The sequence below is a fragment of the Ruditapes philippinarum genome, unplaced genomic scaffold (genome assembly GCF_026571515.1).
Source record: "Ruditapes philippinarum isolate M1 unplaced genomic scaffold, ASM2657151v2 ctg13495_1_1_1_1, whole genome shotgun sequence".
Taxonomy (NCBI): Eukaryota; Metazoa; Mollusca; class Bivalvia; order Venerida; family Veneridae; genus Ruditapes; species Ruditapes philippinarum.
Window position 1 is genome coordinate 30,273 of NW_026859720.1, and position 17,066 is coordinate 47,338.

General features: G+C 32.7%; 1 long non-coding RNA gene across 3 annotated transcripts; it reads right to left on the reverse strand.

Annotated features, from left to right (window-relative positions):
* Positions 1 to 4,318: 4,318 nt before the first annotated feature.
* LOC132757617 (uncharacterized) lies at positions 4,319 to 12,464 on the reverse strand. Of its 3 annotated transcripts, none has more exons than XR_009629478.1 (3): positions 12,442 to 12,464; positions 5,837 to 5,995; positions 4,319 to 4,583 (listed from the first exon to the last, which is right to left on the reverse strand). It is a non-coding gene; the product is annotated as an uncharacterized LOC132757617 (long non-coding RNA). The 3 variants fall into 3 exon arrangements; XR_009629477.1 differs by lacking the exon at positions 12,442 to 12,464 and adding an exon at positions 6,366 to 7,525; XR_009629479.1 differs by lacking the exon at positions 12,442 to 12,464 and adding an exon at positions 6,172 to 6,191.
* Between the last annotated feature and the right edge of the window lie 4,602 nt (positions 12,465 to 17,066).

Here is a 17,066-nt window from a genome sequence, read left to right on the forward strand (position 1 = left end):
CACACACCTGAAATAAAAACTTTTCCTAATTAATACAATATTTCTTTTAATTTATTACATACTTCAATGAAACATTAAGAAATATTGATAAAGTAAAATGCTCATTTTCATTTCCTGTATTTTCAATCTAATTATTCATTTTTCATTGCATATTTTCACAAGTGTCTCCTAAATTTAGCCTATACACAATAGACTGTAAAGAATAATAGGGCAATTTCTTAATAATTTCAAGTGTTTATAGTCGAAACAGTCCTTTTTTAAAGGCATATATATGGGTAAGTGGAATGTTGCATGTCCAGATATGATTGACTAACAATTGTAAAAGTGAGTAATAATTGTCTGAATAGCTCAATTGGTAGAGAACATAGCTCAAGGTAACCAGATTTCAAAAAAAAATAAATATTAATTTTGTTCTGACATGTCAGGAACAAACTTGAAATTTGAATGTGTTTTTCGTTTGATTGATTTTTGTTACCTATCTTACTTTTTCATTGAAGTATCTTTATCTTCTTAAAAATTATGCCCAAATCTCATTTCTTTCTCTTTTTTTTAAACTTCTTTTCATGAATTTATGAATATTTTCAACAGATTTTAAAAGAATCAAAATACAACATTGTTAAGCATATATAACTGTTGTCAGGAAATAAGTTATGTTTCATCAAAAATAAACTTGAATAGAAAATAGAACAGTTTCCACCTGTAGTTTGGAACCAACTTACTGAATTCACTTTTATATCAATATAATGCAGTCTTAAACTTACTTCACTACTAAGTCAAATGATTTATTATCTCATACAATGTAATTACATGTAGTATAAGTTTTATGGAAATAATGTGGTTAATCACTTGCAGTTACATCAAGGCTCGACAAATCCACTTGTCCGCTCATAAATGATAAATACGAGTAAAAATGACTCTGGACAAGTTAATCTCCCAAAAATGCCCGTCCTGCAGGACGTGTGAAATTTCTAGCATAAATTAATCAAATTTCAATTCAATTCTTTTGAAACCATTTTTCAAGTTTCACTAGTAAGACACTGAGCACAAAATAATTCCCGTGTGTTTGATGGGCAAAACTGATGTTGATTTGTTGAATGCAGCGCTTAATTCTGTCTGATTTTATTTTGTAAAAAACTTACTAAAAGCCCGTGCGGCGATTCCAGTATGTTCCACAATTTTTTTTTAAAATGTCACAATGCAATATTTTGGCAAATGTTTGGCCTGAAAGGAGTAAGTTAAACAGTGTCTTCAAAAAAGAAAAAATTGTCTTCAAAAAAAAAAAATGAGTCAGAACATCTAGGAAATTTATATTTTTTAAGCATTGTTTTCAATAGGAACGACCAATTTATTTGAGATATATACGACATGGTGACAGATCTGAGGCGCCATATTATTGGATAATCGGTTGTTATCGCTAACTTTTATAGAAAACACAACGAATATAACTTATAACTTTTTTATTTATTGATCAAATTTAACGATATTTTGCATGTAAAATAATTATATTATTATAAAACATCGTATAGAGAAAAAATCATAAAAAAATAATCAATTCATAAAAAAATAAGTCATATTCGGTATCCCCTATCCGCCACGGATATGACCTTAGAGCTAGTTGAACAGCGGGAGCGAACATTTCGCAGCCGATTGTACAAGACACTTGAGCCCCTTTGCAATGACTATGACAACGCCTGCCTAACTTGTCCAAAACTAGGAAATTGGTCATCCATGTAGAACATCTATGCTTTGTCCAATGCACTTAAAACTAAAGTCAACGTCGTATATCCAGCTGTAAACGGATCCCAAAATTACACATTCAAAACAATGAACACCACGTTCCGACCAACATTTGTAGACCCCGATCGTCCAGCGATGACAATAATGTGGACCAGCAGCAAAAGCCCCAACCAAAAGGCCTAGATTCGGCAGTACTCCACGTAAAGATGTATGGCAACCGGACCATTTTGTCCCTTAGTAAGGATGAAAGTCATCGAAAAAGACGAACTCCGGCCATTTGAGTCAGTACAGGAAAACACACTAAACAATGAAGAATGGCCATCTTTTATAGAATCAATGAACTCGCCACAATCTCCAGAAAAGATTGATGAGAAGTTCCTGTCTGACTTATCAACAATTCAGGAAGAATATTCGGTCAGTAAGGTAGGTTATATAACCTCACCGGGTGTATCACAACACGCTGACTGTTCAGAAAAAGAAGTTGAAAATTGCCCATCACAGAGGAAGGCAATATTGCTTCTCCGGATGTATTACATCACTCTGATATTTCCGGCAACGACTATACCCACGAGGAAACCAACAAGGAGGATGAAGATGTTCCAGAATTTCAACCGGGGCCTCTACGAACATTTATGAATACCGAACAAATTGTTAACATATACCGTGGTCCTCATGCTGTGTTAGCAGAAATACCAATTGGCCGTAAAGATGGAATGTATTTTGTGATAGACAACACAGAAAATACATCTAAAAGGATCAAAGGCGAAAGAACTGAAATATGGGACGACTGTGGTGCATGGCAGAGACCTGCATGTCCCAATCAGTTGTTTATGAAAAAGGACGGAAAATTAATAACAGTATATTTAAAGAATGGAGCATATTGCATTGAAAAACCTGTAAACAAAAAGAAGGTGTTCCTGCCTCTTGAACCCCAACCTAAACCTGAGGATATCCTGAAAGTCCAGAGGCATTATAATACACTGAAGTGCTCTAATGGTGAAGCACCATTTAAAAGGCGCATAACCTGGTTCAGCAATATTCCAGAAGAATTAAATTACATTAATGAAAATGTAGCAATCGTCGAATACGTGGGAAAATATACAGGCCCACTAGATGCACGGAAATACGAAATTTAAAGAAAGGAATGATGTTTACATTAAAACTAAACCAAAAGTTGCAGAAGCACTGAAAAAAAAACTTGCTTATGGTACAGTTAAACAAGTAGAGAAGGAAATGAACAAAAAAACAGATGATGATTTCGAAAAAGCAACGCGATGATAAGCAACTTAGGAATTTTAGAATATAAACCTAAACAAATTAAATAAACCAAATGCAAATGCTGCTGATCAAGAACTTGCACTATTAGACATGACAGCAGATCATGAGTTTGTACAAAATGTTCAATTTATAAAAAGGGGTGAAAAACGCAGTAAGTAACACTGTATCGATTCAGCACCAGATGAATGACATTAAGAGGTTCTGTTGCAGGGAAGGTGGTACAGTTCTTAACATTGACAAGACATATAACCTTGGTGATTTTTTTGTCACACCTACAGTCTATAAAGATATGTCTGTAATTAGAAGATCAACAATGGACCATCCAATATGTTTTGGTCCCACTTTTCTTCATACATCGTCCACAACCGAAGCATACAATGCGTTCCTGCATCAAATTGGAGACAGATTAACACCTACAGAGAGAAAAAAGCTAATAATTGGATCAGATGAGGAAGGTTCATTCATGGCTGCAATAGAAAACTGCCTGCCTAATGCCACACATGTGCTGTGCACCAGACATTTAAGGAATAATAGCTTGAAATATATGGAAGATAAAGTAGGCTACCCGTTGAAAGAACGCCAAAATATAGTAGATTTTAATTTTTTAACAAAGACGGCTTGGTCGATAACAATGATGACGACACATTTTCTTGTAGATTAGAAAACATCACCCAGATTGTTACTAAACTTGACACTGTGAAAGAGAAGACTTACAAGAAGTATTTAACGGAGAAACTAGTACCCCCCTTATTAAAGAACATGTGGTTATCCCATGTAGACAGAATAAAGTTCCGCATAATTGGACCAGCAATAATGCAGAAAGTGCTAACCACATTTTAAAATCTTCAACTCAGTGGAAATTGAGTTCAATGCCGGAGTTTTGTTAAAACATGGATGGACAAAGTGGTAAGTGAAAGGAAAGAAATAGAGCGAGCTATCCGAAACATGGGAAAATTAAAAACTTTGCAAACACACATGTCCATCATGATGTGTGTATCTCATCGTGGTCTTGTCTGACTCACGAACAACAGGAAAGAAAACTTAAGAACCTTCGCGCCGACCCCGGTAAGACCACACACACTGTAACATCAACTAACGGTATAAGGACTGTCATAAAGACTCCAACAGCAGGAATGAAACCACACCAAACTAAAAGGAAAAGAGCAGAACGTTCCAGAACTCCATCTGCTAAACGTAGACTCCCACATGATTCGTAATTTTGTCGGGCGTAAGACCTACCCGGTAGTATGACAACTTCCCGACGATCCGAAAAATGACCGAGTACTCGAGTATTGATTTTAGTATTTGTTGCCATCCCTAAAAAAATAAAGTACTTGACAAGATCAACTCACATTTAAATAAAAAACTTTGAAAACAGAATTAATTATTTTGAAAAATTCACTCTGAGCTGTATTATTTAAAATGGGTGTTCAAACACATTGAAAACATTGATAATTCATCTCATGTTCTTGGTGATGAAGTGGTGCCTCAATATAGTTATCACTGCAATCTATCTTCCCTCATAACTCCTACTATTACTGTATCTGTCAAACAAGCATCTCTGTTTTCTGAAATAGAGTTTTGAAAAAGTTTATTGCTGACCGAGATATTCCATACTTGTATGTTAACTTTTTTCAGCTTTTTTCTGTTAGAATTACTCTGATTTATAAAGGTATAAAACCAAAAAATGCGCGACCAATGCCAGAGCTCAACCCCTCTGTGCAGATTTCACAAACGAGCATCTGAGTAGAACCACCGCCTTTTTTAAAGCTAGCTGGATTGCTTTCTCACATTAAAGAATCCATTAAATATAATAGAACATTGATAATTGCTACACAGTCTCTTTGTAAACATAAAAAAGCATGTTTTGTGTTTACATAAAGTAGCTATGTAATGTTAAACACCACACGCTATAGGTGGTCACAATATAAATATATAGTGTTGTTAGGAAACTAACAGTTTTTTTAAGAAGGACCAAATTTTTTTTTTGGCTCGTAAGAAGGAACATGGCTTCCAATGCATAGTTAATTCATTCAAATTAGACATATTCAAAAAGAATTGCATAGAATTCAATAAATTTTCATGATTAAAATATTTTACTGATGAGCATAGTATATCTTTAAAGGTAAGTGGTTTAGGTACATTACTTTGACTATGGTCACCCCAATTAAATCTATTTATTTGCTTAGTAACACAACTTTTTAAAGTCATATAAATTTGTAAATGTGAGTGATTCTGATAATCTATATACAGCTAAGTCAAGATGAGATGATTAGATTTTACTGACTGCTTACTACATGAAGTCACTATTTCAAATGCCTTGAGGTGAAAGGAATGAAAACTTGAATTTCAAAATACATATTAAGTGAATTGCATGTCACAAATGAGCCGTGTCATGACAAAACCAACATAATGGGTTTGCGACCAGCATGGATCCAGACCAGCTTGCGCATCCACGCAGTCTGATCAGGATCCATGCTGTTCGCTTACAAACCTTATTACAAGTAGAGAAACTGATAGCGAACAGTATGGATCCTGATCAGACTGCGCGGATGCTCCAGCTGGTCTGGATCCATGCTGGTCGCAAACCCATTATGTTGGTTTTGTCATGACACGGCTAAAATGTTTTTGCTATCGACTTTTGTTCCTAAATTAACAACAGATTGCATAATGAAATGGTATTGAAATAATTTATATACATTTGGCTCTAAGTGCCAAGCTTACTGATTTAAATAAGCCTTGAGTCCTGTGTTGGCCTTTAAACATGTCAAACATTAAGAAAGTATTTATTAAGGAAAAGTGTATACAAATAATCATGTACCTCTTCATTATATGCCCATGACATTGAAAAAACATTGTGTCATCTGTTTACTTCAAGGTTAGTCACATTGACAGTATCACATTTTAGACTTTATCTCTCTTGATGCATTCTCAAAATGGGTCCTCTTAATTTCACATTCATCAATCTGACAAAAACCTCCTGGAAAAGAAAAGTTAGAAACATATGCCACTAATTATGTCAGTTAATGTCAAATAAATACTTTGAGAAACTATTTGGTCAAAATTGTAAATGTACAAAGATTTTCAAACCAAATATATATATAACAATGAACATTTCCTTTTTAACTTTCTAACATATATAATGTATGGTCTTACTTGAAGAAAATGTTTGCCCGTGTGACCGAAAAGGGATAAAGGACCATTTTATACTATTGTTTTTCCTTTTGTTTATTAAAGGGCCATGGCCCCATATTCTATTGTAATGGAATGAATTCTATTGTTCTCTTTTGTTCTGCTACAGTAAGATGGATATATATATCAATGTCAGAAAAAAGCTAACATGTTTTTACCTTAATGGCCTGTATAATTACGTTTCACAGCTTCTCAGCAAACAACCAACTGTGCCACAATTGAAATCTAACAAACAAGCCTTTAATCACACACCTGAAATAAAAACTTTTCCTAATTAATACAATATTTCTTTTAATTTATTACATACTTCAATGAAACATTAAGAAATATTGATAAAGTAAAATGCTCATTTTCATTTCCTGTATTTTCAATCTAATTATTCATTTTTCATTGCATATTTTCACAAGTGTCTCCTAAATTTAGCCTATACACAATAGACTGTAAAGAATAATAGGGCAATTTCTTTATAATTTCAAGTATTTATAGTCGAAACAGTCCTTTTTAAAGGCATATATATGGGTAAGTGGAATGTTGCATGTCCAGATATGATTGACTAACAATTGTAAAAGTGAGTAATAATTGTCGGAATAGCTCAATCGGTAGAGAACATAGCTCAAGGTTACCAGATTTCAAAAAAGTTTTTATTAATTTTGTTCTGACATGTCAGGAACAACTTGATATTTAAATGTGTTTTTCATTTGATTGATTTTTGTTACCTATCTTACTTTTTCATTGAAGTATCTTTATCTTCTTAAAAATTATGCCCAAATCTCATTTCTTTCTCTTTTTTTTAACTTCTTTTCATGAATTTATGAATATTTTCAACAGATTTTGAAAGAATCAAAATACAACATTGTTAAGCATATATAACTGTTGTCAGGAAATAAGTTATGTTTCATCAAAAATAAACTTGAATAGAAAATAGAACAGTTTCCACCTGTAGTTTGGAACCCACTAACTGAATTCACTTTTATATCAATATTATGCAGTCTTAAACTTACTTCACTACTAAGTCAAATGATTTATTATCTCATACAATGTAATTACATGTAGTATAAGTTTTATGGAAATAATGTGGTTAATCACTTGCAGTTAATCAAGGCTCGACAAATCCACTTGTCCGCTCATAAATGATAAATACGAGTAAAAATGACTCTGGACAAGTTAATCTCCCAAAAATGCCCGTCCTGCAGGACGTGTGAAATTTCTAGCATAAATTAATCAAATTTCAATTCAATTCTTTTGAAACCATTTTTCAAGTTTCACTAGTAAGACACTGAGCACAAAATAATTCCCGTGTGTTTGATGGGCAAAACTGATGTTGATTTGTTGAATGCAGCGCTTAATTCTGTCTGATTTTATTTTGTAAAAACTTACTAAAAGCCCGTGCGGCGATTCCAGTATGTTCCACAATTTTTTTTTAAAATGTCACAATGCAATATTTGGCAAATGTTTGGCCTGAAAGGAGTAAGTTAAACAGTGTCTTCAAAAAAGAAAAAATTGTCTTCAAAAAAAAAAATGAGTCAGAACATCTAGGAAATTTATATTTTTTAAGCATTGTTTTCAATAGGAACGACCAATTTATTTGAGATATATACGACATGGTGACAGATCTGAGGCGCCATATTATTGGATAATCGGTTGTTATCGCTAACTTTTATAGAAAACACAACGAATATAACTTATAACTTTTTTATTTATTGATCAAATTTAACGATATTTTGCATGTAAAATAATTATATTATTATAAAACATCGTATAGAGAAAAAATCATAAAAAAATAATCAATTCATAAAAAAATAAGTCATATTCGGTATCCCCTATCCGCCACGGATATGACCTTAGAGCTAGTTGAACAGCGGGAGCGAACATTTCGCAGCCGATTGTACAAGACACTTGAGCCCCTTTGCAATGACTATGACAACGCCTGCCTAACTTGTCCAAAACTAGGAAATTGGTCATCCATGTAGAACATCTATGCTTTGTCCAATGCACTTAAAACTAAAGTCAACGTCGTATATCCAGCTGTAAACGGATCCCAAAATTACACATTCAAAACAATGAACACCACGTTCCGACCAACATTTGTAGACCCCGATCGTCCAGCGATGACAATAATGTGGACCAGCAGCAAAGCCCCAACCAAAAGGCCTAGATTCGGCAGTACTCCACGTAAAGATGTATGGCAACCGGACCATTTTGTCCCCTTAGTAAGGATGAAAGTCATCGAAAAAGACGAACTCCGGCCATTTGAGTCAGTACAGGAAAACACACTAAACAATGAAGAATGGCCATCTTTTATAGAATCAATGAACTCGCCACAATCTCCAGAAAAGATTGATGAGAAGTTCCTGTCTGACTTATCAACAATTCAGGAAGAATATTCGGTCAGTAAGGTAGGTTATATAACCTCACCGGGTGTATCACAACACGCTGACTGTTCAGAAAAAGAAGTTGAAAATTGCCCATCACAGAGGAAGGCAATATTGCTTCTCCGGATGTATTACATCACTCTGATATTTCCGGCAACGACTATACCCACGAGGAAACCAACAAGGAGGATGAAGATGTTCCAGAATTTCAACCGGGGCCTCTACGAACATTTATGAATACCGAACAAATTGTTAACATATACCGTGGTCCTCATGCTGTGTTAGCAGAAATACCAATTGGCCGTAAAGATGGAATGTATTTTGTGATAGACAACACAGAAAATACATCTAAAAGGATCAAAGGCGAAAGAACTGAAATATGGGACGACTGTGGTGCATGGCAGAGACCTGCATGTCCCAATCAGTTGTTTATGAAAAAGGACGGAAAATTAATAACAGTATATTTAAAGAATGGAGCATATTGCATTGAAAAACCTGTAAACAAAAAGAAGGTGTTCCTGCCTCTTGAACCCCAACCTAAACCTGAGGATATCCTGAAAGTCCAGAGGCATTATAATACACTGAAGTGCTCTAATGGTGAAGCACCATTTAAAAGGCGCATAACCTGGTTCAGCAATATTCCAGAAGAATTAAATTACATTAATGAAAATGTAGCAATCGTCGAATACGTGGGAAAATATACAGGCCCACTAGATGCACGGAAATACGAAATTTAAAGAAAGGAATGATGTTTACATTAAAACTAAACCAAAAGTTGCAGAAGCACTGAAAAAAAAACTTGCTTATGGTACAGTTAAACAAGTAGAGAAGGAAATGAACAAAAAAACAGATGATGATTTCGAAAAGCAACGCGATGATAAGCAACTTAGGAATTTTAGATATAACCTAAACAAATTAAATAAACCAAATGCAAATGCTGCTGATCAAGAACTTGCACTATTAGACATGACAGCAGATCATGAGTTTGTACAAAATGTTCAATTTATAAAAGGGGTGAAAAACGCAGTAGTAACACTGTACGATCAGCACCAGATGAATGACATTAAGAGGTTCTGTTGCAGGGAAGGTGGTACAGTTCTTAACATTGACAAGACATATAACCTTGGTGATTTTTTGTCACACCTACAGTCTATAAAGATATGTCTGTAATTAGAAGATCAACAATGGACCATCCAATATGTTTTGGTCCCACTTTTCTTCATACATCGTCCACAACCGAAGCATACAATGCGTTCCTGCATCAAATTGGAGACAGATTAACACCTACAGAGAGAAAAAAGCTAATAATTGGATCAGATGAGGAAGGTTCATTCATGGCTGCAATAGAAAACTGCCTGCCTAATGCCACACATGTGCTGTGCACCAGACATTTAAGGAATAATAGCTTGAAATATATGGAAGATAAAGTAGGCTACCCGTTGAAAGAACGCCAAAATATAGTAGATTTAATTTTTAACAAAGACGGCTTGGTCGATAACAATGATGACGACACATTTTCTTGTAGATTAGAAAACATCACCCAGATTGTTACTAAACTTGACACTGTGAAAGAGAAGACTTACAAGAAGTATTTAACGGAGAAACTAGTACCCCTTATTAAAGAACATGTGGTTATCCCATGTAGACAGAATAAAGTTCCGCATAATTGGACCAGCAATAATGCAGAAAGTGCTAACCACATTTTAAAATCTTCAACTCAGTGGAAATTGAGTTCAATGCCGGAGTTTGTTAAAACATGGATGGACAAAGTGGTAAGTGAAAGGAAAGAAATAGAGCGAGCTATCCGAAACATGGGAAATTAAAAACTTGCAAACACACATGTCCATCATGATGTGTGTATCTCATCGTGGTCTTGTCTGACTCACGAACAACAGGAAAGAAAACTTAAGAACCTTCGCGCCGACCCCGGTAAGACCACACACACTGTAACATCAACTAACGGTATAAGGACTGTCATAAAGACTCCAACAGCAGGAATGAAACCACACCAAACTAAAAGGAAAAGAGCAGAACGTTCCAGAACTCCATCTGCTAAACGTAGACTCCCACATGATTCGTAATTTTGTCGGGCGTAAGACCTACCCGGTAGTATGACAACTTCCCGACTGTTGATTTATCATTAATAAAGCAATATAAATCTCATTGTATTCTTATTCAATTATTATTGTTTTCATATTTCCCGACTGTTGATTTATCATTTATAAAGCAATATAAATCTCATTGTATTCTTATTTAATTATTGTTGTTTTCATATTTCCCGACTGTTGATTTATCATTAATAAAGCAATATAAATCTCATTGTATTCTTATTCAATTATTGTTGTTTTCATATTTCCCGACTGTTGATTTATCATTAATAAAGCAATATAAATCTCATTGTATTCTTATTTAATTATTGTTGTTTTCATATTTCCCGACTGTTGATTTATCATTAATAAAGCAATATAAATCTCATTGTATTCTTATTCAATTATTGTTGTTTTCATATTTCCGGTTATTTTATAATTATTTTCAGGCTATGTAAGTATAAATTTTATTATTATAATACTTACCAAATGTTAAAATACATTAAAATAATATCTACTGTTTTCTTTCAACTTATATTAAAAGTATATTATATAAATATTTTTAAAAAAAACTAATGATTACATAAAAAATATTTTGATAATTTGAATTATATGTTTATTGCACAACTAAATTGATAAGTTCTTTTAAAGAGATTATTCAACATTTTTAGACCAAAAATTTTTTATTTTTTGCTTGCTTTAAACGGCTTTGAACCAAACAAAATTACTAAATTTAAAAAAAAAAAAAAAAAGGGCCATGAAAGAGTTCCTCCACGTGGTGTGGCCTGGATGCAGATGGTATATTGAAAATTAATACCAAACTATCTGTAACTGAACGCTCTTGTAACTTAATTTCAACACAACATATATTATTTTAATAATGTTTTTTAAGTTTCATTTTTAATTAAATATTATTCATTTTTTTATAATATACGTTTACATAATTATATAAAATTTAATTTAAACGCTATATATTTAATAATTTTATTAAGTCACTTTTGGTTCCTCTCGCTCACTTTCGTCCGAACAAGTCACTTTCGTATCGTTAGATATCTGGTACATGAATATACATGAATGTTAAATCATCATATTGACTATTTTTGAAAATTTTTTTTATATATTTCTGATAATATACGTCTACAAACTGCAAATTTAGTATAAATTTCAATTTAAACCCTATATTTAATATTTTACAAGTCACTTTCGTATTTTTCAAAATGAGCGAAAGGAAGATCTCAGAACTTGTGAATAGAAATTATGCAAATAAATGGCGATTAAATCATCATATTGATTATTTATGAAAAGAAATATAATAAGTTGCTAATAATATACGTCTGCAAACAGCAATTTTACTGTAAAATTCTATGAAAATGGTACAATTCAAATTTTAAAAGTCACTTTCACTCACTTTCGCTCACTTTCGTCAATAAACTCACTTTCGTATTTTAGGCAAACCCCCTTTTTAGAACGTAATTCGAATATAACTTATAACTTTTTTATTTATGGACCAAATTTAACGAAATTTGGCATGTAAATTCATTTTATAATTATAAAACATCGTATCAAGAAAAATTCATAAAAAATAATTACTTTGTAAAATATAGGTCATATCCGGTATTAAAAGTCATATCCGCGGATATGACTCATATCCGGTATTAAGTCATACCCTCCTGCAACGATTTGACGACGATTTCGCCACTGATAAATGCAAAACAAGCAAAGTTATTCAACAGTTAGGTAAATGGGAGATAAGGTTTTTGTAATATAAAACTTACAACTCGTTTTAACACGTGGAACTGGGCTCCTTGGCATTGGTTCTTGTTGCTGGGTCATGTGGGGGTTGCGTTCATTGAACGCCGCTTTTCCTTGTTGATCTTGTTTATCATATTCTATATTAACAGCAAAACTTCTCAATCTTTCACGGATGAACTTGTAAACAATGGCGATTGCGGGAAAATGACGCTAAGGCGAAAATAGTTCGTATTCATACGCATACAATGTTTTTCTTAAATTTACACTTATGAACATTAGGCCCTATAAGCTTTAAAGTTAGCTGATCTGAAATCCGTATTCCATTACGTGCTAAATTTTTGAGTTCTATGACACTTAATTAACTTGTGACTACATGTAATTTGTACTATATTTATGCAAGTACTTTGGCTATGAGCGACCGCTGGCGTAGTAATATTAAAATCGCGTAAAGCAAAAATATACATACAATTTTAAAAGACGATTGCAAAATTTAGTACAAAATTTGCCAGTCAATTTTATAAATAGATAGGGAACTATGATATTGGGAGTTACTGCAAAGTTTTGGAACTATTTTTCGTAGCGTAGGTAGCTGACTAATTGTGTTCAAATCATAGTTAAGCTGAATGTTGTTATTCCATTGGGGGCGCATTGCGCATGCGCCCCCAATAAATCCACAAGTTGAAGATATATCGCCTGTCTCCTTTCAACAATTTGAAATGTATGTGGATACATATGACAATTGGGAATAAAAAAGCTGTTCTAACGTGAAGTAAATAAACGATGACAGTGTTCTTGTTTTGTCTATTATAATTTTGTTTCAGTTTTTCTCCAAATCTAAATACAGTTTAAGCTTAGATGTGAGAGTTGTTGTAAATTCCTTATCTGTCAAAGGCAAGCTAAATAGATCAGATGGTGAAAAAGTACAGCTTTTTTACGTTGCTAAGTTTAACAGTAGTTTCCAGGATGTCTCATTGATAATTAAAGTCTGCATCTTCTATAAACGTTCTAGTGACATTGTGGCTACCCAATGGTATATAATAGGTAAAGAGGTGAACGTCAAAATAAATAAACATTTTGCCCTAATTCCATTCGAGTTTATAATTTACTTCGCATGCACGGTAGATCACCCGGGTGGCCCAAGGATTTTTTTGTAAATATTGATAGGAATATACCTGTAATGTTTGACTGATAAAAAGAGTGGGGTTGTATTTTTATAATTTATACAAATTTTATCCTTTACATTGTCACCTTTTCTCAGTATCAGCTGTTGGTCAATATATTTTCATTTCAGTTCAGCTTGAAAATGACAACAAAATGACAATAATATCACTTAAAATGTTTTTTTAATAATGCCAGATTTGTTCTATTTATTGAGAATAGCAGATATACTTGTATACCGATTGTTCAAAAAAAAGTAATAACCGAATTGTAACAGAAGTTTCAAACGATACAGTACTTATGTTTTGAAATCCTATGTCATTCCTGTAATGCAAATGGAAAAAAATGTTATGTCTGTTATATTGTCTGCTGTTATAAGTGAGTTGATATTTTTGGCATTTGCTAAAATCACATCGAGTTAGTGATGAAACTATGGTTAATGATATCCATATTATTCTATTTACAACCAAAACTAGACTATATTAATGTGATAATCAAATATTCAAGACGTTGATAACATTCAATCAAACACTGTATTGCCATTTTCAAATTAATTTTTAAAGCAAATATTGTCATACACATCTACATGTTTCAACGGGAAATGATAATATCAACAATGCGATATAGTAATATTAACTATTCTTAAACACTGAGATCAGATGCGTAAATTGAACGCCATCTTTCCTTGTTGATCTTGTTTATCATATTTTTTGGCTTTATACAATATACACTCAACAAAACAACAATTTTTCTTTTCTTTTTTAAAGCACAAAATAGCCAGGAAATAATTCATAAGTCGAGAAAGTAAAGTTTTATTCTCCTTATCAGTTTCAATAACCAAATTTCAGCGAAGTTAAATATATTGGCTTACCACGACAGGCGTGCAGATTTGTAATACACTTGCTGTTTTCAAATACATATTAATTATTGTTGTATCTTTCTTAGAAAGAGGTCTGCTGTTATTTGAATATTCCGTTTAAATTGTCCATTGTTTCTTCGTACAAACTGGAATATGCATGCATATAAACATATTTAAAACTTTGTGAAAGTAGGAAAAGAACATTTGAAAAAGAGCAACTTAACATAATACGCACATATATCTTTATTGAGACCCAAATGTTAATTTTCGATTTCAAAGACCATTTTAAAATAATGTCATATGCTTATTGTATAAATTACTATTTTTTTCTTAGCCTTTTAACCTTTGAATTTATATTATTTAACCGTGAAATGAATTATTTTGACGATATATTTATGTTTTAAAGTGTTATGTTTTGCTTAACAATTCCAACAAACGGCATATATTTTATAGCAATAATGCGATTCTATTCCCACGCTGTTCCTCTGATGTTCATGCACCGAGGAAAATAAACGGTTATCTAAAACGAATATATTTCTATAATTATTCCATTTAATACGATTAATCATCATGCAATCATGCATTGACATTGCCGAAAATATTTGAACTTTGCAAAGATAAGCAACTGATATATTTGACGCATATGAAATAAATTTAATACACTATACGCATATTACTCTTCCTCCTCCGCTACCAAAAAAATTAACAATTCTGTACATGGAGTAGTAGTTTTGTGTTGAAATGATAGTTTTTACATTTACCGTTCAATATTAAGTGCTTTATAGAGATCTTCGAGGCATCACTTGCCTGCCATCGATCTGGGTTCGAATCCTGCCAGTGGTTAACGTTTTTCAAGGGTGGTAGACATCCAGCTAGCTTACAGGCCAGTGGTTTCTCTTGAGGTGTCCGCTCGCACATGAACGGACGATAAAAAATTGGTATTTTACATATTTAAAGTCTCGGAGTAACAAAATACCGGTATTTCGAGGCGATGATAATGCAATTTTATGTAATGAAAACTGAACACCAGTATTCACATGCATTAGCACTTATTTTACATAATCCTTTTGCAATTTATCTGTAAACCAAAGCAGCGATTTGGTAAAACTATTTTACATATTGAGTACGTTTAAGGCCGATTAAACTCCAAATAAAATTTCATTTTTACCTCTAAAAAACTTTCCTTTTTCGGAGTTCAGTTACAGTTTCTTATCGTTAAAACTATGTTATGATTCTTTTGAATTTTTGCAAGCCATATAGTTATTTGATTTTGTATGGAAGCCAAATTCCACATTGTTTAACTTTGAGTACGTTTATAACAAATTCAGCGCGACGTTTTAGACTACAAGCATCTTACGTTCTTTAAAATAATTGTTAACACATTATTAAACACATGTTTGCCCTTTGTAAACAGGAAACATATTCATTTTGAAGGCGATTGTGCCCACTTACTATCTTACATCTATCTTTCTAGGATTTTCCTCGACCTCCTAATTTCAAAAATGTCAATAAAGTGTGTGACACAGCTTAAAAGTACATAATATAAATATCATTTTCATCTTTAACAGTGCAAGTCAAATCTAAATGCTTCCGATATAAACATTGTTTGTTATGGTAAATTGTGCTAAAGATACACTATCGTATATTCTTGAATTATTAAATGTTAGTTATGAAACGCAAGTTTTACCAGTAATAAACATATCGTTAAAATTTCATTAATTCCTACAAAATCTCGCTAGCCTATCCTTAAGCGCCCCCTAGTTTGGTAATACATAATATTTATTCCACGCAATAATAAAGCTTGTAAGTATTTGCAATTCACAAACAAAACCTATTTTTATCAAGGTTATGTTTTTGATCTTTGAATGCAAATGTCTGAAAGGCAGCCTACGCAACATTGAAGCAACATGTTCTCCATGCATATTTATTAGACAATAGACAAGAAAACACACTGTAATAATTGTTCCCGTTTTTGTCTGTTTTCGGTACTTCTTATCGGCAGATAATTAAAGCAGATAATTAAAGCATGCAGAAGAGGTGATTAGACTTAAGTACAAATAATAATTGTTCAGCTATTAATATGTATTTAAAATATCAAACACAGCATTAATGTAACTTTATATTGAATTTTCTTTAAGTTTTTGTCTTTACTGTACTAGAGTGCCAGTTTAATTAAATTTAAAGTTATCACTTTTCTTTAATGCGTATAAGAGGAGTTAGGATGTCATGCCATAAAAAGCTTTGACTTTTAAATTATTATTGAACAAAATCACCAATCCTACAATTTAAGTAATCACAATAAGAACATTCAGTGCTGACTTGTACAAGGACAGGTTTGGACATTTAAACGAAATGAGTTTTCTACACAGCTTCACCACTTTATAATTTCAGCTTAAAGAAATCACGATTCCTACATATTGAATTCACAACCTAAACTCAATGAATTCCATAAACTCATGATTTCAGCTTAGATATCTTGCCATAATTTACAAGATTGCGCGAGTTGTTTTAATACTACTTATACAAGTCAAGTATTGTAAAAAAATATTTTTTATACAGTATCTTTTAAAATGTAATACGTTTTTCATTTTAAATTACGTCTATGGTACTTGCTGAATATGCGCGTGGACA